The 27936-nt window shown below is 40.3% G+C and overlaps 1 protein-coding gene across 8 annotated transcripts in view; it reads right to left on the bottom strand.

Annotated features, from left to right (window-relative positions):
• The window catches only part of CAMTA1 (calmodulin binding transcription activator 1), a 969422-nt gene that overhangs the window by 877002 nt on the left and 64484 nt on the right, over positions 1-27936 (bottom strand). The window contains exon 4 of one of the 8 annotated variants that reach the window (XR_003116898.1): positions 3202-3285. The exons of the other annotated variants lie outside the window; for them this stretch is intronic. The gene's annotated coding sequence lies outside the window, so the exon portion shown is untranslated. The remainder of the gene's footprint in view (positions 1-3201; positions 3286-27936) is intronic. 8 annotated transcript variants of the gene reach the window in all.

Here is a 27936-nt window from a genome sequence, read left to right as displayed (position 1 = left end):
TGAACTTATTTAACCTACTTGGGCATCAGCATTCTCACATGCAAAATGGGGTGAACACACCACCCACCTTGTAGATAAATGTGGATGACTAAAATGTATGGAAAGCCCTGGGATGAATATGTAACAGGCATTCTCGGGAAAAGCAGGGATGTCCCTTCCATCTCACTCAAGAGGACACCGAAGCCTCACGCAGCTGGGTAAAAACCTTGAAACAGTTCAACCCTCTGACCCCTTCAAAGTTACCTAGACACCTTACCGGGCATAAAAGGGAAAGAGAAAGGCTGACTAGGTAAAAGGTGGGTCTGTCCCTCAGGTTTCCTTCCTAGTCCCTCCATAGCCAAAAACAGTTAAAAGAATCTATCAACAAAGGGTTATGGAGCTCTCTGTGATCTAAACTTTTCTTCCTAAGAGATTAAAAACCCAGATTTAACTTTATGCACCTGAACCTGCATCTGTTTTACAGGTGTCTAATTACCATAAACTATTCAGTTCCTCTCTCTAAACGTATAAGGGTCTCTAAGTCAATGTTAGAAGACTACTGGGGAATTGTTTTGAGTCTGATTTTCTGTAAGGTGTGAGTCCCCCTGCTGGGGTTTTCTGGTTGTGAGGATCAGCCACACTACACGCCAGGCACTGCTCTAAGCAATTTGTGGACATGTGCTCAGCTAAAACTCACCAGGATCCTTTAGTGGGTACTATTATTATTATCCTCAATTTAAGGAGGGAGAAACTCAGGCACAGAGAGGTTGGGTGATTTGCTGTGGTCAGACCACTTGCAAGAGGTCGAGATGGGATTCGAACCAAGGCAGCCTGGCTCCAGAGCCCATAGTCCTGGCCTTTCACCACGGGGTTCACTACCACTGCCTCTCAACACGCTGGTTATGCCTGCCAACGGCACAGCCACAGGATGAGGTTCAGTTTCAAAAGCACCTTTCTTCTGAGTTCCCAGTGTGTCTGTCATACAGTTTCATTTATCCTCCCAACAACCCTAAAAAGCAAGTGGGAGACACACAGTATCTACATTTCACAGAGGATAAAACAGAAGTGGCATCAATGAAATGTCTTACAACTCCTATATTTTAAGTCAAACAGCTAATTCCACTGTTTTTACACCAAAACGAAAGTCTTCTGAAGTCTTTCTGTTGGAGTATTTCAGTTTTGTGTGACTACCTCAACAGATACCAATAACATATCCAGAGACTTTGCTAGTCCAAAGCAGGTTATCTCACTCTCAGATGGTTTTTCTCAATGAATCACATTTACAAAAACATCCATTGGCTTACAGTCTACTAAATGTCCTAAATATAACCAAATACACAATGCTCATTGGAAATAAGCCATAAATGTGTCCATGGATTAGTGCTCTCAGAAAAATGAGGTTATCTTAAAATGTACTACGCAGAAAACTTTAAAGAAAATCTAACTGATCTAATCGTAAAATAAAATAAGAGAATAAAAACTTTTCTCGTCTTCACCTGTTAATGTCTCTTCAGCACCTAGTGGACTTACAAATACAGTATTGTCTGCCTCAAAGGCAGATGGGAGCCCCAGGGGAGCCCAGGGGAGCTCATCCCTCAGGGGTCAGCCGGTTTGGGGCTGCTTGAGCAAGAGGACTGGAGGCAACAAGCAGTCACGGCCTCCCGCAGCCCTGGGCTTCCATGTACCATCCACTAAGACAGACGCCATTCCTTTAGTGCTAGAAGGACATGGCATCAAAGAACAAATAAAGGACATACCTAAGGCAAAAAGGTCTTTGGGGATCTGGAAAACATGCCAGCACAACTGTGAAAAGCATTATTTAAAAAAAAAAAAAAAATCACCTTAAAATTCAAGGTTTAGCAAAAAACTTGCTCCTGACTACTGGGACATTATAAATCACAGGGGCTTTATAATCATAGGATGCTTTACCTACTTGTATTTCTCAGCTCTGATATTTTGCAAATCTGTGAAAAGAAAAAATACCCAACAGGCCAAAGGCAGCTTTTCAAGTATCCAAGTACACCAGGCAAGAACAAGCTCGTGAGCCTGAACAAAAGTGTTCGCGCGAGTTCCAATCAGCAGTGAACAGCTAACCACGACTAATTTTAATTTGTGGTTCTAATGAATGATATAAACTTTTATAGGTATCAACAAAGCTCAGAGAGGACTTAAATCCATTTCAGTGCTCATTTAGCAGCTTCAGCTGTGTGCAATTAAAACATCAGCATTAAATGTTAGAGAATAAAATAATGAGACACTTAAAAAGTAATCTGTGCTTCAGTGGGCCATGCTGAGAGAATTCACGTGATTTTTTTTTAAGGACATGATTTCTTAGGAGTATCTTGCCAGTTCAAAGAACTGACTCAAGTTTGGTTTCTTTTGATTTTGTTTTGTTTTGCTTTAGGTTAAGAATTTTCTGAAAAGAGGAATACAATAAAAATGCATCGTTTGAAAAACAGTCATGAAACTGCATATGGCAGAAATCAATCTGGTATTGAGACCACCAGGGTTGGCTGACCAGGTTTTGGCAGAGACAAAAGTACATTTTTTGGTCATGTTAAAATTGCTGCTTGTTCTTATGTCTCAAATTAAAGAAATAAAATATTAAAAGAGTGGGGAAAGGTGAACTTGGGTAAAGAGACAACTTTGTATTTTTCTAGTCCTTAAATGAAATTAAAATTAAAAGTCTAAGCTTTTTCTCCCCAAAATACTTCAGAATACAAAATATAATCTGAGGATGTATAATGTGGCAGCTAAGACTAATAAATTCAAGTTGCTACTATTTCTGAAAGAAAGATAAGTTACTCTGCAGAGGAAGGGGTATGTGTGATGGTGAAGGTGTATGTACTGAGAAGGTGAGGGCAATGGTTTGGGTGGTTTGGGAGTACAGAAGAGGTATGGGTGTCCTGGGCATGTGTAAGTTATATGTAAATATCAAGTTAATTCAGCTTCTGCAAAACATGAATAAAAAAGGAAATATACTGTATGGGGGAATGCACTCATTAAACTTAAATTTTAAAAGGATGAAAACACAGATTACACTTTATTTTAAAGCTGAAATGAATTTTAATACGGAAAATGAAGACAGCATTTTGCAAATTTATCGCTCAAAGGGGTATCTCTATTTGAGGAAATCAGCGTGTTACACTTTGAAAGATGAAATGTTACAGCTTGTACACCAAAATTAAAAAATGAAATTAAATTAAAAAATGAAATGGTTACCAAGGTAATGCAGGTCAGGGGATCAAAGGTGAAGGGTCACACATTATTAAAAAGAAATCCAAAAGGACGGCTGCATCATGATCTCTGCAAAACAAAGGAGCTCCAGTAAGTAAAACTAGTATCTCTGAGAATTTAAAATCAAGCTCTTGAAAAGATTCCACTGTAACTGAACCCCATCATTCCTGATGCTGTGTAGAGCCATTTTTATTTACATACAAAACCACACTTTCATTACCTGTTACCAACAATTTTTTTTAATTTCACTATTCAATCATTAAAACCTAAAATATCTTCAACTGAAAGTGACCAAAAGTGTAGATATTTCAATTTGACCCCACAACCTGTTTTCTGGAAATGACAGTGTTTGATAAGTTGCTAACATATCAGAAATCTGATGTGGTCACAGCACGGTGAGTTTTTTCCTCTCCTCAAGGAATGAGTTCCAAAATTGAGTTTTTGCAAATTTGTTTCATTTGAAGTAGCTGCATAAAATTTCCATTATTGGAACATTTAGTATAACAATGTTCTAGAAGACAGCAATAAAGTGATACATGATAAAATAAACTGTGTAACTATATCTATTAAGATCTGTTCTCACATTCAACTTTCACTGCACAGGGGAAAAAAAGACATTTTAAGTAAAATAACTTGCTAGTTCTACTGAAATTACACAGAATTAATAGGGGCTTGACATGAGGAATATTTACAAGGGTTTTTTTTTCCCCTCCTGTATCTGACAGGCTTCATTTTTTCAAAAAATGTTATTATTTACTCACTTTCCCCATTAACAAACTAAAGTAGTTCATGTTTTTTAAAAGGATAGACCTATGGTTTTGTTTTGAAACATGAAGCTACCCCCCAAATCATGACAAGCTTTGCAGTAATGGTAAGCACTATAATTAATGGTTACACTAAATAATTTCAGTATTCATTTCACTAGTACATAAAATGAACAGTATCATAACACAATCATCTTTAGTGTCTCCTCTCTGAAAATTAAACGTTAGCAGGCTATATGCTCCCTGGTTTAGGGATCCGAATTCCTTAGTGCTTGCCAGACAGCAGATTCTACAAAGCAGTGTAAATAATGGCCTGCCATACAGGAGAGTAAACGGGAGGAGCATAACCAGGAAAAATAACTTAGTTACCATTCTTTTTACAAGAGTCCCCACTTGCCATTTCTTCTTCCATTCTGCTACTTCAGTTGTAGCCCACAATATTTAACATTTGAGTTTACCTTGTTAAAATTAAATTCCAAAAACACTTAGATATTAAAATATAGACAACTTCCAAAAGGATTTTATTAAAAGAAACAGGATATTCTTTCTAGAGGCTTATGGCAATCAATAAATAAACAAACTCTATAAATGCCAGATGTTTGTTCCTGTGATTAGGTTTTGTTAAAATAACTTGCAGAGCTCATGCACTGGGTCCGAGTGTGTTAGTGCCCTAAGGCCATGTTTCAAAAAACACAATTTTTTTTTTTTTTTTTTTAAGTTGCACAGCTACTGAAAAGTAAACTAGCATTTCATTTCCCTGGAATGCTCATCTCACATAAAGTCTGTCACATATGCGTTTGTTGCTCAGAGGCATGCAAGCAATTTTGAACACTACAGAAGGAATCAATACCCCATCAAAACAATGCATATGTTGTTTTAGTAGCATCATTATTTAGACCATTTCAGCCTGTTTGTAACAAAAAGCAAGAAGACAGTAGTGTAACACCAGTCAAGTTTTGTTTCCCAAAAATATTTTGTATTAAAAATGAGAAAAAGTAAACCCATTCAAATCAACTATCTCTATGTACCTCCTTCATTACTAAAATATGTATGTATTAAAAAAAAATCTCTTCTTGACATCAAGATGATGAAGTACACACAGATGCTTTTTTAAAGCCTTCTAAATCATCTTCAAAATTCACCAACTCACACACAAAAAAATGTTAGCCCAAATCTTCTAACAGCTTAATCTCTGCCAAAAGTTCCAGACACCAGACTACCTGAACATGATATCATCTCCAAGCAGTCAGGAATCACTCTGAGTGCCTGAATGTCACAACCAACCAAACTTCCACGTGGGAATGAAATCAGTCGCCTCACCTAAATACTTAGTGGTTCTGACAAAATGGCTCCAAATGAAATTGTGCCAATAATGATAACATTTTAGGTGATTTCAAAAAATCTATAAAGGATTTTAACTAATGTTTTCTACATGAGTTTCCTATTTAGGGAGGGGGAGGTAAAGGCTACCAGGAGTTTACTATGTCCCTCACAGTCAAGAAACCTAGAGTATAAGCTAATAAGTAAAAAGAAGGCTAGAAGCCATCCAAGGGGCAATGCAACCCTAGGGAGTAACTAACTCCACTTAAATTATGACAACAAAGAGCTGATTCTGAGTCCAGTCTGTTTGCTGTGGCAAGGATATGAGCCACACACATTTTCCCACAGAAATAATGCTGTAAAGAGGAATTAGACTTGACAACTGTCGATTTAACCTGAACTCTTTGAGGTTATTGGGCCTGAGTAGCTTCTCTCCCCATCAAGGGCTGGCCTAAGTCTTAACTTTGGATACAAAGTCCTCTCTTCGGAACCTCCTGTCTCCTTGCCCCACTCCCAGGCGCCAGCAGCAGTGCCTGAGGATCCCAGATTATCCACCTTCCTCTCTCTTCCAGAAGCCTCCCTTTCTTCAATAAGGCACAGTCAGCTCATGACTATGAATGGACTGAATTAATACATACCAGTGCATGAACAGACTGAGCCTGAGGGGTTTTCATTCACCCCAAACAAATCCCCAACTGGTAGAACTACCAGGTATTTTTACATCAAAGAGTACAGAAAGCTAGTCTACCTCAAGGAAGACTTGCTACATTACAGCTTGTCTCTTTGTAACTAGTAAGTGAATTAGACAGGAAATACTCAAAGACCCTAACCAACCCCCAAAACCTTGCATAGGATACAAGCTATCCTTAATCTAAAACTGGAAAACTACTCTACACTGCCCTATCTGTGAGTTATATGCCTGAAAGAAGAAATACACCAAGTTTCACTTTCACAAGACCATCAAGTCATCAGTGTTACAGCAAAGAATATTTTTCTAGGGAAATTATCACCCATATTAAGCTCTAACTACCTGGACAACATTTTATAGGGATACCTTTTCCAACAAACTCAATTTGTATTCAATGTTAAAAATCTTCCCCACCCTACCCCGCCGCACCAAGGAGTAGTACGTAAGCAAAGGGAACTGGTTCACTTCTCAACTAAACAGAGACACAGCAAAGAATGTCATTTCTAATAAGGTTAAATCATGACAGAAATGCTGTCATTTTCACCGCAGGCATATTACTTTCAAAACAAAATACATGGAAGAACTGTAAAGAAATAAAAAATAAAGAGCCAAGAAAATGCAGAGTCATAGAAGCTAGAAGGAGACAGCTGAAGAAATCCATTAAAATAAAAACCCTATACAGTCTGTATTTAAAAAAAAAAAAAAAAGACTCTCGCTCTGTCACCCAGGCTAGAGTGCAGTAGCAGGATCTTGGCTCACTGCAGCCTCCACCTCCCAGGTAAACCTTATACATTCTACTAGCTCTTTACAAAATACCTGTTACATTATATAACGCTTTCTGCAGCAGAAACTAACCTCAGCAAGTATATTCAACAATTAAAAAGAACTACCCAGGCGAGGCACAGTTCTGTGGCTCACGCCTATAATCCCACCACTTTGGCAGGCAGAGGCAGGAGGATCACTTGAGCCCAGAAGTTCGAGACCAGCCTGGGCAATATAGGGAGATCCCATCTCCACAAAAATAAACAGCATTAGCTGGGTGTGGTGGTGCACGCCTCTAGTCCCAGCTACTTAGGAGGCTGAGGCGGAAGGAACACGAGCCCAGGAGGTAGAGGCAGCAGTAAACTGAGATTGTGCCACAGCATTCCAGTCTGGGTGACACAGCAAGACTCTGTCTCTGGGGGAAGGAAAAAAAAAAAAAAAAAAAGCAAAAAGGTGATTACAATGATAGGGCAAAGCTTGTTATTTTTAATCTATAAATATAAATCAATCAAACGCCAGCATGCCATTCAACAACAAAAAAAATGCACTAGAGCTCAGTATACCCCAGTTAGTGGGGATTACATTTTTATTACCATTTCACGTTAGCCTTTCTAGCATGATAAAAATGCCATCTACTGAAAAACCAAAGAAAAGTGCAGCCTTTGGTTTTCATGTCTGTGGCTCACCCGCAAGTGGCCGGCAGGTGCTGTCCTTCCTCTCTCTCCCTCTCCTGCCAGCAGGCACCATCTCCACCTCTATTCCAGCCTTCCTGAAAATATATTTCCTGTCAAACCCTTCCAAGATGGTCTGTTCGGAGAATCTGTTTCTCAAAACTTTCTAAAAATAATACAGCAACCTATACCTACAATCATTATTTCCACCATACTCCTCAAAAATAAAAATAAAAAAAAGCGAAAACTACAAATTAAGTATCTTTCTACCTAGTATTTTATCCTCAACAATGTAACTTTTTTCCCCCCCTAAAAACATCAAAGCTTTCACAAAAGGAGGAGAAGGGTGGGCAGAAGGAATGGCAAAGGGCACCAGGAAACTTTGGAGAGTGATAAACATGCTCATTATCATAGTGTGGTGATGGTCGTGCGGTGTATACAGATGTACACTTGCAAAACATACACGACAATGTGCAACTTAGTATGCCAATTATACCGCAATAAAGCTGCTTAAAAATGGTGGGTGGGGAGCCCGAGACAAGAACGCTGCCCTCTCTGCATGCTTTAGGCACGCAGCCATGCTGTGGCCGTCCACGCAGAGGCAGCTGAGAGATCATGGAGAAGCACACGGGAGCCGCCATCCATGAGCTGCTTGTCTTCTTGTTACATAAGACAATAAAAGGATCCTCAATGTTTATGAATATAGAAATACACAATAAACACATAAAAGCTACATATTTAAAACCCTTAGTATTGATTACTAATTTTCAAATTAGCCACAAACCTGAAATTACCATATTTTCTAAAGCAAAAGTCCGGGCACAGTCTGACATAGTTTCTTTAAAAAGAGACTATTTGAAATCAGCTTTAGATATACTTCTATTTTTGCAACTGACATGCTAATCCACAAAATATGCTTAAATTTTTTCTTCCAATTGGCCTGCTGCATTGCGCCAACTCTACCACAGCCTAGACCCACTCACTTCTCGTGCTACCCCACTACCCACTAGGGAAAAAGGATCATAAAATACAAATCAAATTCCTGCTGAACACAAATAAAATAAAAAATAAAACAACAGGGAGACAAATTCACCCACTGTTGATTTTATTTCCACATTATTTGTTTTTAAACTTACTAGCCAGGCATACCAGTGCCACTTTCATCTCTCTCCTGGCTTCCTGCAGGGCAGTCTGGATCATCAAGAAGCTGACATTTCCCATTCCCTCTATTCATTGATTCTCAAACTTCAGAATGAAAAAATAATCCACTATCTAAATAACATCACTTGCAAAAATGTTTTCTAAGTCCTACCCTAAGAGATTATAATTTAGGGTACCAAAGAAGGGGTTAAGGAATTTACATTTTTGGTAAATCCTCCGGGTGAGTCTGATCAGAAGTTCACAATCCTCACTTTAAGATAAACACTGCCCAGATGGGTCTAACTTCAAACTTCATCCTCCAGTCCCAATACACACACTCTCTCTTCAACACAGGCACCAAGTCACAGACGTCAAAGTTGCATTCTAAAATGCAAATTAAGAAACAAATTCAAGCTTGATAATAGCTTAAGAAATCGTCCCTCTAAGGACTATTACATTTTTTTAAATGCCAATAGATACCTAAAAAGTCTTCACAACTTTAAAGACTAAAGCCACACTGAAAGATGGGGTAGCTACACAGAATATAAGGAGTCCTTTCTGGGCTTTAAAATCATGCCGTGTCCTTGAACCTGGGTTCAGGTTACTGCTCTCCCACTTACAACTTCTGTGGCCTTGGACAAACTATTTAATTTTTCAACTAAGGTCTCACTTTCTTCATTTACAACATGAAAACAGTAACATCCCTACCTCACAGTGAGAATGAACAAAAATAATTAATGTAACTACTTAGGCTAGTACGGAGGACCTCAAGAACAAAAAACATGAGCTCTGTGATCATCTTACATTCCTTTTCTTATCTGATTCTTTCCACAACTTACAAGGGAGACACTGCTGTCCACATTTTTGCAGACGGGTAGAGGTTAAGCTCAAGAGTGTACATCTTAAAAATGGCAGAGCCAAAATTCAAACGAAATCTGCTCAGATCTATCCTAACCACAACTAGAATGTTGAAGGATCTGTAAGTTTCTCCCCTTTCCCTCAACAGGCTCACTCACAAGCAGTCATATCCCCACACTCTGCACTAGGCCTGGCAGACCCAGGTTCCCGATAACTGTCTGGTGAATGAGGGGATGAATGAATGGGTCCTCAGGAGTAGCAGAGGCTGAACACACTTTCTAGATCCACTACTGTACGCACCACAACACCTTACGTGATACGTTTAAAAGAATACATGTGGGATTTAAATCAATGGACTAAGAAAAATAAATTCAAGTACTTTTTTGCATACTTGCATGCTAAAAATGAAGAGTGTTTTCCATTCAAAAGATAAAATTCACCCATTAAGGCTGGGCACGGTGGCTCACACCTGTAATTCTAGCACTTTGGGAGGCCAAAGCGGAAGGATCACTTGAGCCCATAAGTTTGAGACCAGAAGTTTGAGACCAGCCTGGGCCACATGGTGAGACCCCATTTCTATTAAAAATTTTTTAATTTTTAAAAAATTTCATCCAGTCAACAAATATTTATCAAGCATCCACTCTGGCACAGGCTCAGCACAGGTAACAGGGACACATAGTGACACGCCGAGGCACATCTCAGCCTTCTCCACCCCAGCACTGACGAACACTTCCGACATAGAACAAGTAACTCCCAGCATCAGGGGTGCAGTGTGGCATGCTCCAGAAACACTCGGCAAGAGTGCCCCATGGACCCTGCAAGGGGATGGGAAATGTCCCCTGAAGAAACAACACGTAAATGGCATGTAAGCTGGGATCCCACGTGAAACAAGGTGGAGGGCAAGCATCATTCTAAGCAGAGGCAACAACATGTCTAAGGGAGCTGAGAGTGTTGAAGGGACTTGGGCAAGAAACCTGTAGCTGGAACAAAGGACAAGGCAAGAGGGGCTTGGCAGGAGACGGGAGAGGTGACAGAGATGAGCTTACGCAGGACCGGCAGACTATGTCTAGAAGGTGGGGTGGTATCTCCAGTACAACAGGAAGCCACTCAAAGGCTTGGGAACAAGAGTACCACTGACCAACTGGCATTTGAAAAGGACCATGTTGGCATCCGGGTGGGGACTGGGTAGGAGGCGGCAAGGGCACAAGCAGGGCATGAGTCAGAAGATCTCTCAATGCTATCTACGCACAAGCAATTGTGGCTTGGACTGCAGCGGTGGCTGCAAAGGGTGACTTGGATACAATGGAAATTTATTTGGGAAAAAGAACCAGCAGGAATTGTTTTGGATTCAAAACAGATGAAAAGAAGAGGAAAGTGTCAAAAATGCCAGTAATTTTACAGTGAAGAAATCTAACAAACACTACCTCAACCAGGTGATCAAGGTTAATATCATCAGTAGTAAATCATGTTGAGAGCAGCTACCCTTGATATGATGTGATGAGAATGGCACTTTGCCTCTGTGGTCTTCCTTCCCCAAAACCCATTATCCAAGTCTAATCACGAGAAAAACAGTAGACAAATCCAAATTGAAGAACACTGTATAAAATACCTAGCCTGTCAAGGTCAACAAAAACAAGAAAAAATCTAAGAAATTGTCAGACTAATGGAGCCTAAGAAGATATGACAATTAGATGTAATGTGGTATCCTGAATGGAAATCTGAAAAAGAAAAAGACTTTAGGGGAAAACTACGGAAATCTGAATAAAGTGTAGAGTTCAGTGTAAATAATGTGTTGGTACTGGTTCACTGGTGTGAAAAATGTACCACAGTAATGTTAGCGGGGGAAACAGGTGTGGAATGCACAGGAACTCTCCTTAATATTCTTCAGACATTTCTGTAACTCTGAAACTATCCTAAATTTAAAAGTTTACTTTAAAACTGATCCCTGAAATTTGACTTGATAGCCTAGGAGGCTCAGTACCCTTCACTGAGGACACAGGAGAGGACATTGCAGGGGACACAGGAGGAAAATTGTGAAGCTCTATCTCAGACATGAGGCTAGAGCACCCATCAGACACTCAGCAGAGACAGCAGGGAGGCAGCTCTGGAGTGGGGCTCAGCAAAGAGCTCTGAGTTCATGAAACAAACCTAGCAGCCATCAGCAGATTGGATCTCTGGAAGCAGACGGGGGTCACCTAGAGTAAGAATGAATATAGTGAAGGGCCTGAACTCACAGGGAGTGGAGAGGAAATGGGGAGATGGTGGTCAAAGGGTATAAACTTTTGGTTATTCGATGAATATTTTCTGGGGCTCTAATGTACAGCATGGTGACTATAGCTAATAATACTGTATTATTTATCTGAAATTTGCTAACAGAGCAGATCCTAAGTGTCCTCACTCCTCTCCCCCCCCATACACACACAGTAACACCATATAGTGAGGGATGTACTGGTTGATTGCACTAATCATTACACAATGTATACACATATCAAATTATGTTGTATACTTTGAACACATACACCTTTCACTTGTCAATCATATCTCAACAAAGCTGGGGGAAAGTCTGTCATTTCCTTCAGAGACAAATTAGTGTAGTTCTGATTATTTATATTCTTGTCACCTTTTTCAGCAAAGAAAATAGTTATCTTTTTCATGTAAAAGATGAGACTATTTGATTAAGTCTTTTTGACTCTCTTCTTTCCAAAACAAGGGAAAAGAAAAGAGCCTCGGTCTAATTGCTGAGAAATACCCACATTTAACGGTCACAGAGAGAAGGCCCAGGGTCAAGCTCTGCGGAATTCCACCTTTAAATGATGCGAGAGGGGGGTCACGAAGGAAATCTCCAGTAAGCGGGAGAGAAACAGGGGGCATGCACCATCCCAAGAGCCAAGGGGGAAGGCACAGCCGAAGTGGGTGAGTATGTCTGAAACATCATTAAAAAGGCACTGAAAAATGTTCCTTCTACTTCACAGTGATCTAACAAAGAAGGTTCAGTGCAATAATGGAAGCTAAATTCTAATTGGAATGGTTAAAAAATAAAAGGGGAAAAAAAAAAAAACTCCTTCAAGAAGTCTGGCTCTCAGATTTGACACCTGTGTTCATGGCAGCATTATTCAAAACACCGAAAGGCTGAAGCAACCCAAGCACCCACGGATGGATGAACAAATAAACAAAATACGGTGTGCAGAGAACAACCTCAGCCTTCAAATGGAGGGAAAGGCTAACGCATGCCACAACATGGATGAACCTTGACGATGTAAGGCTACACGATATAGACCAGTCACAAAAAAAGACAAATACTAGGCCGGGCACAGTGGCTCATGTCTGCAATCCTAGCACTTTGGGAGGCCGAGGCAGGTGGATCACCTGGAGTCAGGAGTTTGAGACCAGCCTGGCCAACCATGGCCAACATGGTGAAACCCTGTGTCTACTAAAAATATAAAAAGTAGCCAGGCATGGTGGCAGACGCCTGTAATCCCAGCTACTCAGGAGGCTGAGGCAGGAGAATCGCCTGAACCCGGGAGGCAGGGGTTGCAGTGAGCCAAGATCGCACCACTGCACCTGGGTGACAGAGTAAGACTCCATCTAAAAAAAAAAGGACAAATATTGTATGACTCCACTTTATAAGATATTTAGAATAGTCAAATTCATACAGACAGACAGTAGAAGGGTGGCTGCCAGGGGCGAGGGGTAGGGAGAATGGGGAGTTACTGTTTACTAGGTACAGAGTTTCAGTTTTATAAGATGAGACGAGTTCTGGAGATGGATGGTGCTGATGGTTGCACAGCAATGTGAATGTTTAAATGGTTAAGACAACAGATTTTATACATGTATATTGTACCACAATTTAAAATTTTTTAAAGCAGTCTGGTTCTCTTAATATTAAATCCATATCAAGCTACAATGACCTGCCATGAGAAAATTTTAAAGCTGAAGAACATTAGCCTAGAGCAGCACTTCCCAAACACTTCCCTACTGACATGAAGTTCAATGTAAACGGGTTACACATGCCTTGCAAGGGGAACTAAGCCACTCTAACCCTGACCAGTGGTTTCTGATCTCAAGGATATTCATTCATTCTCCAGTAAGTCCTACAAATATTCTTATTTTTAATGTGTTCTAAGATGTGAGAAGTCATGGCTGAAGAAATAAGAGTTAGAGATCATTTCAATCCCATCTCAGTGGCAAGAAAAGTTGCTTTAATTTTTATTAACCTACAACTTCTGCTGCCAAAGGACAAAAAAGATGATGTGATCTTACAGAAACCAGTAACAGAGATCAGCTAGACAAACAAATGAATCTCTACTGTAAAGTCACACTGTACAGCCAGGCGCAGTGGCTCATGCCTGTAATCCCAGAACTTTGGGAGGCCAAGGCGGGCAGATCACTTGAGGTCAGGAGTTCGAGAACAGCCTGGACAATGAGGTGAAACCCCGTCTCTACTAACAATACAATACAAAAACTAGCCAGGCATGGTGGCATGTGCCTGTGATCCCAGCTACTTGGGAGGCTGAGGTACGAGAATCACTTGAACCCGGGAGGCGGAGGTTGCAGTGAGTTGAGATTACACCACTGCACCCCAGCCTGGGTGACAGGGCAAGACTCTGTCCCCCCCAAAAAAAGTAAGCCACACTCCACTTCTGACAGTTTTTTGGTTTTCTTGTTTTGTTTTGTTTGCTTGAGATGGAGTCTCACTCTGTCGCCCAGGCTGGAGTGCAATGGCACAATCTCAGCTCACTACAACCTCTGCCTCCCGGGTTCAAGCAATTCTCCCACCTCAGCCTCCCGAGTAGCTAGGACTACAGGCGCATGCCACCACGCCAGGCTAATTTTTTGTATTTTTAGTAGAGATGGGGTTTCACCATGTTGGCCAGGCTGGTCTTGAATTCCTGACCTCCAAGTGATCCACCCGCCTCGGCTTCCCAAAGTGCTGAGGTTACAGGCATGAGCCACTGTGCCTGGCCCTGATAGATCTTTAAGAACAGAATAGGAGCAATACTTTCCTCTTTACAATACGTTAGGATGACAAAAACTAAATCAGTGTATAAGGAAAGAAAAAACAATGTGGTAATTTTGTAGGCACCAAATAAACAGATAAATGAACAAAGAGTTCAGGTTTAAAAAAAAAAAACACGTGGCCGGGTGCGGTGGCTTACACCTGTAATCCCAGCACTTTGGGAGGCCGTGGCGGGCAGAAGACGAGGTCAGGAGATAGAGACCATCTTGGTTAACACAGTGAAACCTCGTCTCTACTAAAAATACAAAAAATTAGCCGGGCGTGGTGGCAGGTGCCTGTAGTTCCAGCTACTCAGGAGGCTGAGGTAGGAGAATGGCATGAATCCCTGAGGCAGAGCTTGCAGTGAGCAGAGATCACGCCACCACACTCCAGTCTGGGTGACAGAGTGAGACCCCATCTCAAAAAAAAAAAAAAAAAAAACCACGTACTTGTGGAAACTTAGCACATGGTAATGGCAACATCTCAAATCAGTAGAAAATGATCAATGACTCAATAGCAACCATCTTATTTGGAGAAAAATGAAATTAGTGCTCTAACTCACCCCATTCGCATATAAAAAAAAAGTTTAGCTATATTAAACATCTAAGGATAAAAATTCAAAACAAAAGAAGAAAATCCAGGAAGAATACTCAATTACTGTTGTGGGGAAGACTAAGTTCACATGATATCAAGGCCAAAAAGATTCAGTTTGGGAGCATGACTCATAGGATTGGCATGAGAACATAATGAGTTAAGAAAACTAAGACTGAAATACAGATGACTAATGGGAGAAAAATTATACATACTTCTTTTAAAATAAAAACATAGAAATCAGAAAGAAAAAGAAGGAAGAACCTACTAGAAATAAGACTGAAGACAATTATAAAACATAAAATATCCAAAAAATTAGCATAAATGGTCAAACCATGCTAAATTGCAGGAATATACAAAGAATATACAAAAGGAGATCTGAGTCTTTTACCTGTTGGGCTGAGAAAGATTCAAAGAACTGACAACACTTACCACTGGTAAGGGTTTGGGGAATGCACACTCTCACTTTTAGCTAATGAGAGCCCAAATTGGTATTCTACAACATTTCTCTTTTCTTTTTTTTTGAGACAGGGTCTCACTCTGTTGCACAGGCTGGGGTGCAGTCGCAGGATCACAGCTCACTGCAGCCTCGACCTCCCAGGCTCAAGTGATCCTCCCACCTTAGCTTCCCAAGCAGCTGGGACCACAGGAACGCACAACCATGCGCAGCTAATTTTGTTTATTTTTTGTAAAGTCGGGTCTCCCTATGTTGCTCAGGCTGGTCTTGAACTCCTGAGCTCAAGTGATCCTTCTGCCCAGGCCTCTCAAAGTGCTGGAATTACAGGAGTGGCCACTGCACCTGGCCTGGTACAACATTTCTAAGGGCATATGGCAAATATTTACACTCTGACTAGCACTTCCGTCCTAGTACATAACCTGAGATGTTAAGTGCATCACTTAATATAAGAGCAAAATATGAGGACAACCAATAAGGGATTGGCTTAAAACTTTATGGAACATCCATGCTATGCCTTTAAGCACATACACACCCACACAAAAAAATGACACAAAAAAATGTCCACAACATATTGTATAAATGGGAAGGAAAAAAACAGGTAAGCTGTATACAATTCCTCGTGTGTATGTATACTCAAACATGTACACATACAACGCACACGATTTACATAAGCATTTGTAAAGTCCAAAAAAGGATATAAATCAAACTGTTCACAATGGTTATCTCCTAGGATGTACAATTTTAAGATAAAGTCAGTTTATAATTTCTACACTCCTGTTATTAGAATTTTTTCAAAGACCATTCATTACTTTTATAAGTATATATTTTATATACCCTGTTGTAATAAAATATAAGATAATTTCTATGGGAGGGGACAGCAATCTATGGCAAAAAGGACATAATGATCTGTATGCTCCCTTTCTTCATTAATACATAAAGTCCTTTAAATATAAGGCAGCTTCCAGTTATGACTGAATGGTCTTAAAACATCCATATTATTCTTTTAGACAAAGGAACGCTCCATACTGAACAGTCAGAAGTTAAATCTTCCTGAGCTATGGCAAAGTTATGACACTGGGGTTCTCATATAAAAAGCATGAGACTCAGCAAATAAAGGACAATCTTCTTCAGGCATGTCTAAATTAGAAGGAGCGATAGCCTGTCAATACGATTTCAGACACACAAGATCAATGTGAGGCTAAAGTTAGCAGAAACCCATGAAAATACTCACTACAGGATCAGACCAATTAACTGATCAAAAGAGTAGCTGCAAGAAATATAACTTATTTAATATATAATCACACCAGTATAATGCCGGCTAAACTGGTTTCTGTAATGGGCATAAAACAGTCACAACATCCCCCACACACATACACACCACCACCACCACCACACACACCACTTTAAGGATAATGCTGAAAACAAGACAGGCTGTAACAGAACCTCAATATACAAAGTGATATGTAATCTGAATTTTATTTTAATAATACTGAAAACAGTCACCTCTTAAGTGGGTAATGTCTCTAAAGACAAGCAGTTCTGTAAATTACATTAACGTATCTAAGAAACATACAGTAAACAAAACTAATGCCATAAAACAAAGCTAATTCAAAGAATTCAAAATACAACTGAACAGTTAAAATACTTTAAAAGCAAAAACAACTGTAATTTGAATTGGGGATATCAGTACTAACATCCCTACAATATGTCTTCATTCATGACTGGCCTTTCTTTCTTCAGTATCCCACTCCTCATTCCTTTCCCATTCCTGGGATCCTGAATCATTAATTCATTCACACAGCAATTCTTTATTGAGCATTTACTATGTGCCAGGCACCATTCTAAACTCTGGAGATGCAGCAGTGAGTAAAACTAAAATCTCTGCCCTGGCACATCTTGCATTCTAGTGGATTCAAATCCATCAGTGCCGCCCACTATATAAAATTACATCCTTCTGGCCACCCCACCTCAACATCCCTAGACCTCCCCATGAATAGGCTCCTATTTTTTTCTTTTTACAATGCCTTCAGCACATTATTTTATTTTCAGCGTCCCCACTTTAGAACATTAAGCTCCAGAAGACAGGAATGTTTTTTATGTTTTGTATGTTGCAAGAACTTAGAATACTGCCTGTCATACAGACACTGAAATATTTGTTGAGTTAATGAATGCCTTCTCTTCCCTCTAAGGTCTAGCTCTCTCTCCCAATGAAAGTTGCTCACATCTATCCTATTTTGTAAGCAAAACACATGTCCTCTGTCCTACAGCCCGACCCTACCTTGCCTTCTACTTTCCAGCTTCTTTGAAGATGCAGAACTGCAGTATTCTGTACCAACTCTCTCCACTTCTTCACTTTTACTGCAACTGCTTTGGTTTTGTTTGTTTGGTCACCAAAGCCTTCTTTATTTGCAAATCCAAATTTAGTTTACTTTTTAATTAAACACGTAATTCGTATTCACTACACAAGTACACAGAAAATGGCATCACATGCCACATAATGAATTAAGCCAGAAACCTGGGAGTTATTCTCAATGTCTGCCTGTCTCTCCCAGCCCACACTCAATCCATCACCAGTTCTGAATGATTCTATTTCCAAATCCCATCTCCAAGCCATCCAGTCATCTCCAGCTCCACTGTTAACTCTCACTGCATTCCTGCAAATTGCACCCCGTGGTCTCTCAACTTCCATTCTTGCCTCCAATCCCCCGACCACTCAGCACCCAACACAGTGGCTGTAAACAGCACATCAAACCAAGAATCTCCTATTTCAGACCTCTATAATGGACAACCCTTCACAGGGACATCCCAGTTTCCAAAGTGGCCTATGGCTGTGAGCAGAATGACCCCTGCTGTGGCCTCTTCTCCTGTCACTCTCTACCTCCCCCTACCCCCTATGACCTCCCACTTCTCACTACAGACATGAAGTGAGACTTTTCACTTTTCACTAGCCTAACCAAATCCCTCCTTACTTCAACTCCCTGTTATAATTAGTAATTATCCACATTAAATGTTTCTTTCAATTCACTTCCCATCGTGAAGCCTGCCCACAAGCCTCCCCTCGGTCTACATCACTCTTCACTGATCACTTATCTCACCAAGCTAAACTCCTCCTCATCACTTCCATCACAAAAATATCACTTTCTAAGAGAAGTCTTCCCTGGCTTCTCATCTAAATTACATCGTCCTCTCTTGTAGCAGCCTGTATTTTTCCTTCTCAACCCTTTGTAGCACTAAGTACACACCCATTCTTATCATTATCTGCTTAATGGCTGTCTCCCTTTGAAGGCAAGATTTTGTCTTGACCCATCCATCCATCCAATCTATCTAACCAATCTATTTAATCTATCTATCTATTTATCCATATATCTGTCCCCCAGGGACTAGAACAGTGCCTGGCACAAAAGAGCTCAGATGAATGAATGATTGTCCTATCAGCCTATAAACTCTGCAAAAACAAGTTCAATGTCTATTTTGTCTGCTCTTATGTATCTCGTAACACATTATGTCTGGCATAGAGAAAACACTCAACATTTATTAAATAAATGCTGAATGAAAGCAGTAGGGGGAAGCATCATAATTCTATCTGTCACAGAGGAAAAAGAAAAAAAAAAAAAAAAACACTGCTACCACCTTGGCCATCTAGATATACACAGCCTTCCAGATTGCTCTACATTGTGTTAATTGTATGGCGTCCAGCTCCTGAAACGCAGGTGGCTTCTCCAGTACCCATCTCCACAAGCACCTGCAGCTGCTCCAGTCTCCAGAGACTGCAGGCCATACCCAGCAGCCAGCAGCTCCCCCTCAGCATCCCACCCTGGAGGTTTTGTAGCAGGGAACCTCCAGTGAGACACCTCCCCAGGAAGAGCTTTCGTGTGGCTCCCCAGTGAGCAACTTTTGGCAGGTATGAGAAGGTGGATTTTCATGATGTTCCAATAGTATGACATCCCAGCAACTTCTCAGCCATGCAATAAACTAGTCATGCCCTCTGGATGAGGTCTGGATCTTGGTCCTGGGGGAAGGAGGGACTCTACCTCAGTCCCAGGGGCAGCAGTTGCTCTGTTTCTCTGCTATTTTCATATTCTTTACAGTTCTCTTCACCTTTTACTAGCCTAACCAAATCCCTCCTTACTTGATTTCCTGTTATAATTAGTAATTATCCACATTAAACACTTTTTTCAATTTACTGGTGATACAGTTTGAATCTGTGTCCACGCCAAAATCTCATGTTCAACTGTAATCTCCAATGCTGGAAATGGGACCTGGTGGGAGGTGACTGGATCATGGGGGTACACTTTCATGAATGGCTTAGCACCATCCCTTTGGTACTGTTCTCATGATAGAGTGAGTTTCCATGAGAGCCGACTTTTTAAAAGTGTGTAGAGCCTCCCCTCCTCTCTCTCTCTTGCTCCTGCTCTGGCCACGTAAGACGAACCTGCTTCCCCTTCGCCTTCTGCCATGATTGTAAGTTTCCCGAGGCCTCCCCCAGAATCCAAGCAGATGCTGGCACTTTGCTTCCTGCACAGTCTGTGGAACCATGAGCAAATTAAACTTCTTTTCTTTATAAATTACCCAGTCTTGGGTATTTCTTTATAGCACTGTGAGGACAAACTAATACAACTGGTTTCTCTCTCCTGATTAGATCCAGATTGATACAAACTTGGAATTTGTGTTTGTTGTTGGGATATAAAATTACAATTGTGTCCAGAGTTACCTTGAATCTTGTAACCTAGCTTATTTTTTATAATAAGTTATAAACAGGTTTTTATTAATTTTCTACATATACAATCATGTCATCTACAAAATCAGTTTTGTTCTTCCCCTTCTCATCCCTGTACTATTTTTCTTTTCATACTCAACTAGGTAGGACTTCCAGTAAAATAATAAAATTGGTGACAGTGAAAACAACTTCTCTTTCTCAGTCTCAAAAGAAAACTTTCAACATTTCATCAGTAAACATGGTGTTTGCTATAGGATTTTTCTGAGTAATTTTTATCAAACTAAGGAAGTTAACTTTTATTCATAACGTATGAAGAGATTCCATTTTGAATGGCTACTGGATTTTACCAAAGATAATTTTTGCACCTCTGACATTATCACACGATTTTTCTGTTCTCTATTAATTTAGTGATTTTCTTCAAATATTAAACCTATCTTTAAGATATTCTGAATTTAGTCTTTTGATATTTGTTGAGATTTACTCTATAAATCAACAATTTTGATCAATGTTCCCTATGCATATGAAAAGAATGTACAGTCTACAGTTACTGGGTGCAGTATTGTATTTCATATTTCACTATATTCCATATTTCATTTTGAATGCATCTTATTTTCAACATACAGTCTTTTGTTGCTTAACAGGGATACATTCTGAGAAATGCATCATTAGGCTATTTTGTCATTGTGCAAAGACAACAATGTACTTACACAAACGTACTTACACAAAGATGTACTTACAAAAATCTAGATAGTACAACCTTCTACACTCCTAAGCCATATGGTATATCCTATTGCTCCTGGGCTATGAATCTGCATATTACTGTACTGAATACTGCAAGCAACTGTGACACAGTGATAGGTATTTGTATCTAAACATATCTAAACATAGAAATGGTAATGTGTTACACTATGACACTATGACATCCCTTCGAGACAGGAATTTTTCAGTTCCATTAAAATCTTATGAGACCAGCATCATATATACAGTCCCTTGTTGACTGAAACATCGTTATGAAGCACAGGACAGCAGTATGTCTAAATTACACGTAAACCCACTGAGATTTCAATTAGGTCAAGTTTGTTCATTACGTTATGGAAATCTTCTGTCCTTACTGCTACTTTGTTTTTGAGTTAATAAAGATGGTATATTAAAACTTTCCACTATGAACTGTGGATCTGTCTGTTCTTTGTCATTTTTGTTAACTCTAGCTTTGTGTATTTTGAGATAGCGTTTTTAGGTACATATAGATGTAGAACTGTTGTAACTTCCTGGAGAACTGAATTGAGTATCTTACCATTATGTATGCCTTTATCGCAAGTAATTATTTCTACCCTAAAGTCTACTTTATTAATAAAGGTACACCAGTTTTCTTTTAATGTTTGAGTCATACATCTTTTCTACCATTTTATTTTCAACTTTTCTGCATCCTTGAAAGTGGTACAGAGTTGTGATCTGCTTTTTTTTTAAATCCAATTTCTCAATCCTTGCTTTTTAATTAGAAATTTTGGTTCACTTTTATTTAATATAATTACTGATGGAATAAGTTTAAATCTAACACCTTACTGTTCACTTCCTATTTTTCCCACATGCTCTGTTTCTGTTTTTGGTCTTCTTGCCTTCTTTTAGATTAATCAAGTTTTACTACACCTACTGCTGTTACTATTCCATATTTCCCCTCTATTAATTTGTTAATTATATATATTTTACTACTCTTTTAATGACTATCCTAGAGATTATAATATGTGCCCTTGACTTATCAAAATCTCAAGTAAATTATATTTTTACCACTTCCTGGACAATGAAAAGACCATAAGATACTAACTCTTATTTAACATCCCCACAACTTATATGCTACCATTATATTTTTAAATTCTAGGTATATTTTAAACCACAAATAATTTTTTACCCAACAGTGTTCATTTACATTTACCATCTTATTTCTCTTTTCTTTAGTCTTCACTTTTCCATGCATCTTAAAGCTGCCATCCAGGATCACTTCTCTTCTGCCAAAGACCCACCTTTACTATCACTCCCTTTAGTGCAGGTCTGGTGTAATTAACTCTGTGATATAATAAGAAATATATATTTGGTCTTCATTTGAAGTTCCTGGCATCAAGCCCTGAAACCCTTGGAATTTCCTGAGTTACAGCAGTAAGAAGAGCGGACATACCTGAGTTTATGATGAGAGGACTCTTGGGAGAATGGCGGCTGGTTACCAAAGCAACCAATCATGTGATTAGAGGATTTAGACTTTCACACCGTTGCACTCTGCTCCCCACCCCACCACCTCCTGGGAAGGGAGAGAGGTTAGAGACTGAGTTCAATAACCAATGGCCAATGGCCAAAGATTTGATCAATCACGCCTTCATAATGGAGCCTCCATAAAAACCCAAACAACAGAGTCCAGACAGCTTCCGCGTTGGTGAACACATAGGGGAGCTGGGAGGGTGACGCACCTGGAGAGGGTGTGCAAGTTCTGAGTTCCTCCCCATACCTTGGCTCTATGCATCTCTTTCATTTAGCTGTTCTTGAATTGTATCCTGTATAATCAACAGGTAAACCTAGGTAAATGTTTCCCTGTTTTGTGAGCCATTCTAGCAAATCACTAAATCTGAGGAAGGGTTTATAGGAATCCTCACTTCACAGCAGTCAGTTAAGAAATATGGGAGACCTGGACTTGCAATTGGTTTCTAAGAAATCCTGTGCGGCTGAGTTCTCAACCTGTGAGGCAAGTAATTCCAGGCAGCATCCAAATTGAGTTAAATTGCAGACTACCTGGAGTCCACAGAGAACTGGAGAATTGGCTACACATTTGGTATGAGAAGTTTTGTGAGCGTAGAAGAAAGAGAATTGGGGTTTTGGCTTTTTCTTTTAAATCTTCTCATTTTTGTTGCTCTAAAGAAGTGATAATTTTGTCCTCACTTTTGAAGGATATATTTGCTGGGTATAACATTCTAGTTTGGCTATTTACCTTCTTTTTTACATTTTGAAAACATTAGTCCATTGCCTTCTGATATCTATTGAGAAATTAGCTGTCAATCTTATTGCTCTTTTGAATGTAGTACGTAGTTTTTCTCTGGTTTTTTGTTTTTGTTTTTTTTAGAGACAGAGTCTCACTCTCGCCTAGGCTGGAGTACAGTGGTGCGATCTTGGTTCACTGCAATTTCCGCCTCCTGGGTTCAAGCGACTCTCGTGCCTCAGCCTCCCAAGTGACTGGGATTACAGGCGTGCACTACCATGCCTGGATAATTTTTGTATTTTTAGTAGAGACAGGGTTTCACCATGTTGGCCAGGCTGGTCTCAAACTCTTGGCCTCAAATGATCTGCCCACCTCAGCCTCCCAAGTGGCTGGGATTACAGGCATGAACCATCATGCCCAGCTAATTTTTGTATTTTTAGTAGAGATAGGGTTTCCCCATGTTGACTAGGCTGGTCTCAAACTTCTGGCCTCAAGTGATCCAGCCGCCGCAGCCTCCCAAAGAGCTGGGATTACGGGAGTGAGCCACTGCACCTGGCCTCTGCTTACTATTAAAATTTTCTCCTTATCTTAGATTTCTGGCAGTATTTTTAAAATCTGTGATGAGGTGGCTTAGTTCTAGTTCTAGGTCTGTAGTACTTTTTAAATCTGTGATGAGATTGCTTTTGTCTGTTATGAACAATTCTCAGCTATCATCACTCCAAATACTGCTTCTGCAGCACTCCTCCTTCCTTTCCTACTAGGATTTCAATTATATGTTGGTTAAACCTTTCCACTGAATCCCTATGACTCACTCTTTCATGTATGTCCAGCCCATTTTTATTTCCATGTTTCATTCTGAATATTTGTTTTCTACTTATTAGTATTACTAATGTACTGCCAAACCCATTAACTGACATCTTAATTTCAGTTACAGTCCTTTAACTGTAGAGTTTACATTTGGTTTTTCTATTGGGGAAGGGGTGGTGTGATTCCAATTTCCCTATTCCTAATCTTATAAATCCTTAAACACACTATATACATTACCCTTTTCTAATAACTTCACTATCTGGATCCCTGTCAATCCACTTCCATAGTCTGTTGTTTCTCTTGGCATTCAGTAACATTGTCTTAAATCCTCAGCTGCTGGTGATTTCTGAGTGCCAAACATTGTAAATAAACATAGAGCTCATTTGAGGTTCTGAGTGATGTTATCTTCTATTAATGAAAGGAATTACACTTGCTTCTTTCCAGAATACCTTGATCTAGTCAGGAACTGAGAGGGTCTGGAGCTGGACTTCAATACCCGTGAGGAGCTACTATCCCTAAGATATAGGCCTTTGGGTCTCCTATTCAAAGCCTAAGAAGTTTTCCTCCTCCGTGACCTGTGCCAAACTCCGATTTTTGTCCTCTGCCCATTGAGCCTAACAAAAACTCTGTTCAGCCATCCAGCTTCTCATCTGCCTAAATCTTCTTGAATCAGCAGATTCCTCTGGGACAGAAATGACTGCAAATGTTGGTCTCACATCTTGAGCTTCCCTACCCCACCACCATGCCCCATATCTTATACCCACAAATCTTCACTATTTTGTTAACTCTCCATTTCCCTCACAGAAATTTTGTCTTAAATTTTGTCCATCATCTCAACTTGTTCTCAGCAGGAAATAAGGCCCAACAACTTAGTCTATCATTAACCAGAAAAATCTTCCCCACTCTCCTTGTGGGTCTTTTGTAATTCCTTTCTGTCTTTTTTTTTTTTTTTTTTTTTTTTGAGGCGGAGTCTCACTCTGTCGCCCACGCTGGAGTGCAGTGGCACAATCTCGGCTCACTGCAAGCTCTGCCTCCCGGGTTCACGCCATTCTCCTGCCTCAGTCTCCTGAGTAGCTGGGACTACAGGCACCTGCCACCACCCCCGGCTAATGTTTTGTATTTTTAGTAGAGACGGGGTTTCACTGTGTTAACCAGGATGGTCTCAATCTCCTGACCTCATGATCCACCCGCCTCGGCCTCCCAAAGTGCTGGGATTACAGGCGTGAGTCCCCGCACCCGGCCTCCTTTCTGTCATTTTATCAAAATTTTGGAAGGATGGAAAATAAAGACATCTTCAATGAGTCCTACTTAACCAGAAACCTTCAGTTACTCATTTTTTTGATAGATCATTTAGATATGGATATTAAACCTCTGCCTGTCAAATATGTGGCAAATACTTTTCCCAGTTTGCCATTTACACTTTAATTTTATGATATTTTTAGCACACAGACATGCTGGATTTACATGAAAATGTATTAGTCTTTTCTTTCTGTTATGATTCTTGTGCCTCAGCCTCCTAAGTGGCTGGGATTACAGGCATGCACCACCCTGCCCAGCTAATTTTTGTATGATTAGATGTGGTATGATTAGCTTAGAATGGGTTTGCTCCTTCCTAACCAGAACACAAACTGAATACTGACCGATATTTTCTCCTAGTATTTTTACTATTTTCAATTTCTACATTTAATTTTTAGATTTATTTTGGTATAAGACATGAGGTGGGGACCTAATCTAATTTTTTTTTTTTTTTTTTCCTGAGACAGTCTCTGGGCTCTGTCATCCAGATTGGATTGCAGTGGCACGATCTCGGCTCACTGCAACCTCCACCTCCCAGGTTCAAGCAATTCTTGTGCCTCAGCCTCCCAAGTAGCTGGGATTACAGGTGTGCATCACCACATCTGGCTAATTTTTGTATTTTTAGTAGAAATGGGGTTTCGCCGTGTTGGCCAGGCCAGTCTTGAACTCCTGACTTCAGGTGATCCTCCTGCCTCAGCCTCCCCAAGTGCTGGGATTACAAGCATGAGCCACCACACCCAGCATAACCTAGTATTTTTTAAGTGGTAAGCCAATAGTTCCAAATCCATTTAAATAAACAGCCCTCCATTTCCTCCTCAAAACTGTACCTTTATCATATACTAACTGTCTCTCTCTCTGTCTATATATATATATATATATATATTTTTTTTTTTTTTTTTTCCTTAACACTTCTATAATTTTACTCTGCAGTCTGGCACTGCTGATCCCTACTGCTCACTCTCCTTGCTACTCTCCCAGCTCCCTTCATCTTCAACTATTCCTTCTTAGTCTCCTTTGTAAGCTCAATTTCCTTCCTATGTCCCCTCTCTCGTTTCACACACTCTCATTTTCCAGCCTCCTTTAGTTCATTTCTGGAAGCTCTTTCTTCTCTCATTCTCCTACTCTCCAAGGAAAATTTTATGCGTACTCTCAGCTTCTTTGAGCTCTCTCTAGGTCCCAAATCTACATCCAACTGCTTTCTAGGATCCCTAGATGTTCCCCAGGTGCTCCAAGCTCAACCATACAAATAAAAACACAGTATGTACTGAAACCTGCTCTTCTTTATGTATTTCATTATCTACAGTACCATCATCACTCAAGCCAGAATCTCAGTAATTTCTCCTCTCCTTCACCATGAAAGGATCCAGAATAAGCCACTATAGCATAAAAATTATTTTGAGCTGAAGGCATTTGAGTTCCTGAAACCCCTTATCTGCCTAAAAGCAGAGCCTCCCGAAAGAACTCAAAGAACTCAATTGTCATAAATCCTTTCCCACAGGGGCAACTCTAATCTTCTGAGATGAGAAGACAACCAAACAGACAATGTCACGAAAATATATAGCTTCCATTTATTCTCCTAAAGGCCCATTTATCTTTCCAAATAGTTCCTTGTTTTCCCGGAAGTAGCCTTTCTCCCTCTCCTCCTCATCTGTTAAGATGGTGTATAAACCCCAAATCCTAATGGCTCTTTTCAGTCACATTTATTTGTGAACTCCCCTAAGTATTTACAAGATTAAAATCTACCTTTTCTCTCGATAATCTATCATTTGTCAGTTTAATTCAAAGGCCCCCAAGTACTGAACCTAACAGAGTAGAGAAAAAGCGTGACAGCCATCACATCTTAGAGGTCACATAAATGCTACTGACTCTAGCTCCCAAGTCGGATCCTTCGCTACTGCCAATGCCTAAAAACAGGTCTTAGTTACTACCTCTGGGATGGATTCCTCCCCAGACTCCCGGCTTTCTTCCAAACCATTCTCTACATGGTCCACAGGGTAACTGCATAAAATAAAAATCTGCTCATTTTCCTCTTCTGATGAAACTGTGGTAAAAGGCCAGGTGCAGTAACTTATGCCTATAATCCCAACACTTTGGGAGGACAAAACTGGAAGATCGCTTGAGGTTAGGAGTTCAAGGCCGGGAAGGAGACTCCGTCTTTACAAAATAAAAATAAAACTATTAGCCAGGTATGGTTGGCGCAGCCCTGTGGTCTCAGCCACTCTGGAGGCTGAGGTATGAGGGGATTGTTTGAGGCCGAGGAGTTCAAGGCTATGGTGAGCTATGATCAAGCTGGGAGACAGAGTGAGACCTTCAAAGAAAACAAACAAAACCCTGTTAAGATTTGCAAACCCAGGCTGGGGGCAGCAGCTCACACCTGCAATCCCAGCACACTGGTGAGGTGAGTGGATCACCTGTGGTCAAGAGTTTGAGACCAGGCCAGGCGCGGTGGCTCAAGCCTGTAATCCCAGCATTTTGGGAGGCCGAGACGGGCGGATCACGAGGTCAGGAGATCGAGACCATCCTGGCTAACACGGTGAAACCCCGTCTCTACTAAAAAATACAAAAAACTAGCCAGGCGAGGTGGCGGGCGCCTGTAGTCCCAGCTACTCAGGAGGCTGAGGCAGGAGAATGGTGTAAACCCGGGAGGCGGAGCTTGCAGTGAGCTGAGATCCGGCCACTGCACTCCAGCCTGGG

This window comes from Theropithecus gelada, chromosome 1, assembly GCF_003255815.1.
Source record: "Theropithecus gelada isolate Dixy chromosome 1, Tgel_1.0, whole genome shotgun sequence".
In the NCBI taxonomy this organism is placed as follows: domain Eukaryota; kingdom Metazoa; phylum Chordata; class Mammalia; order Primates; family Cercopithecidae; genus Theropithecus; species Theropithecus gelada.
The sequence above is the reverse complement of the archived record's forward strand: the minus strand, read 5'-3'. Positions and strand labels throughout refer to the sequence as shown.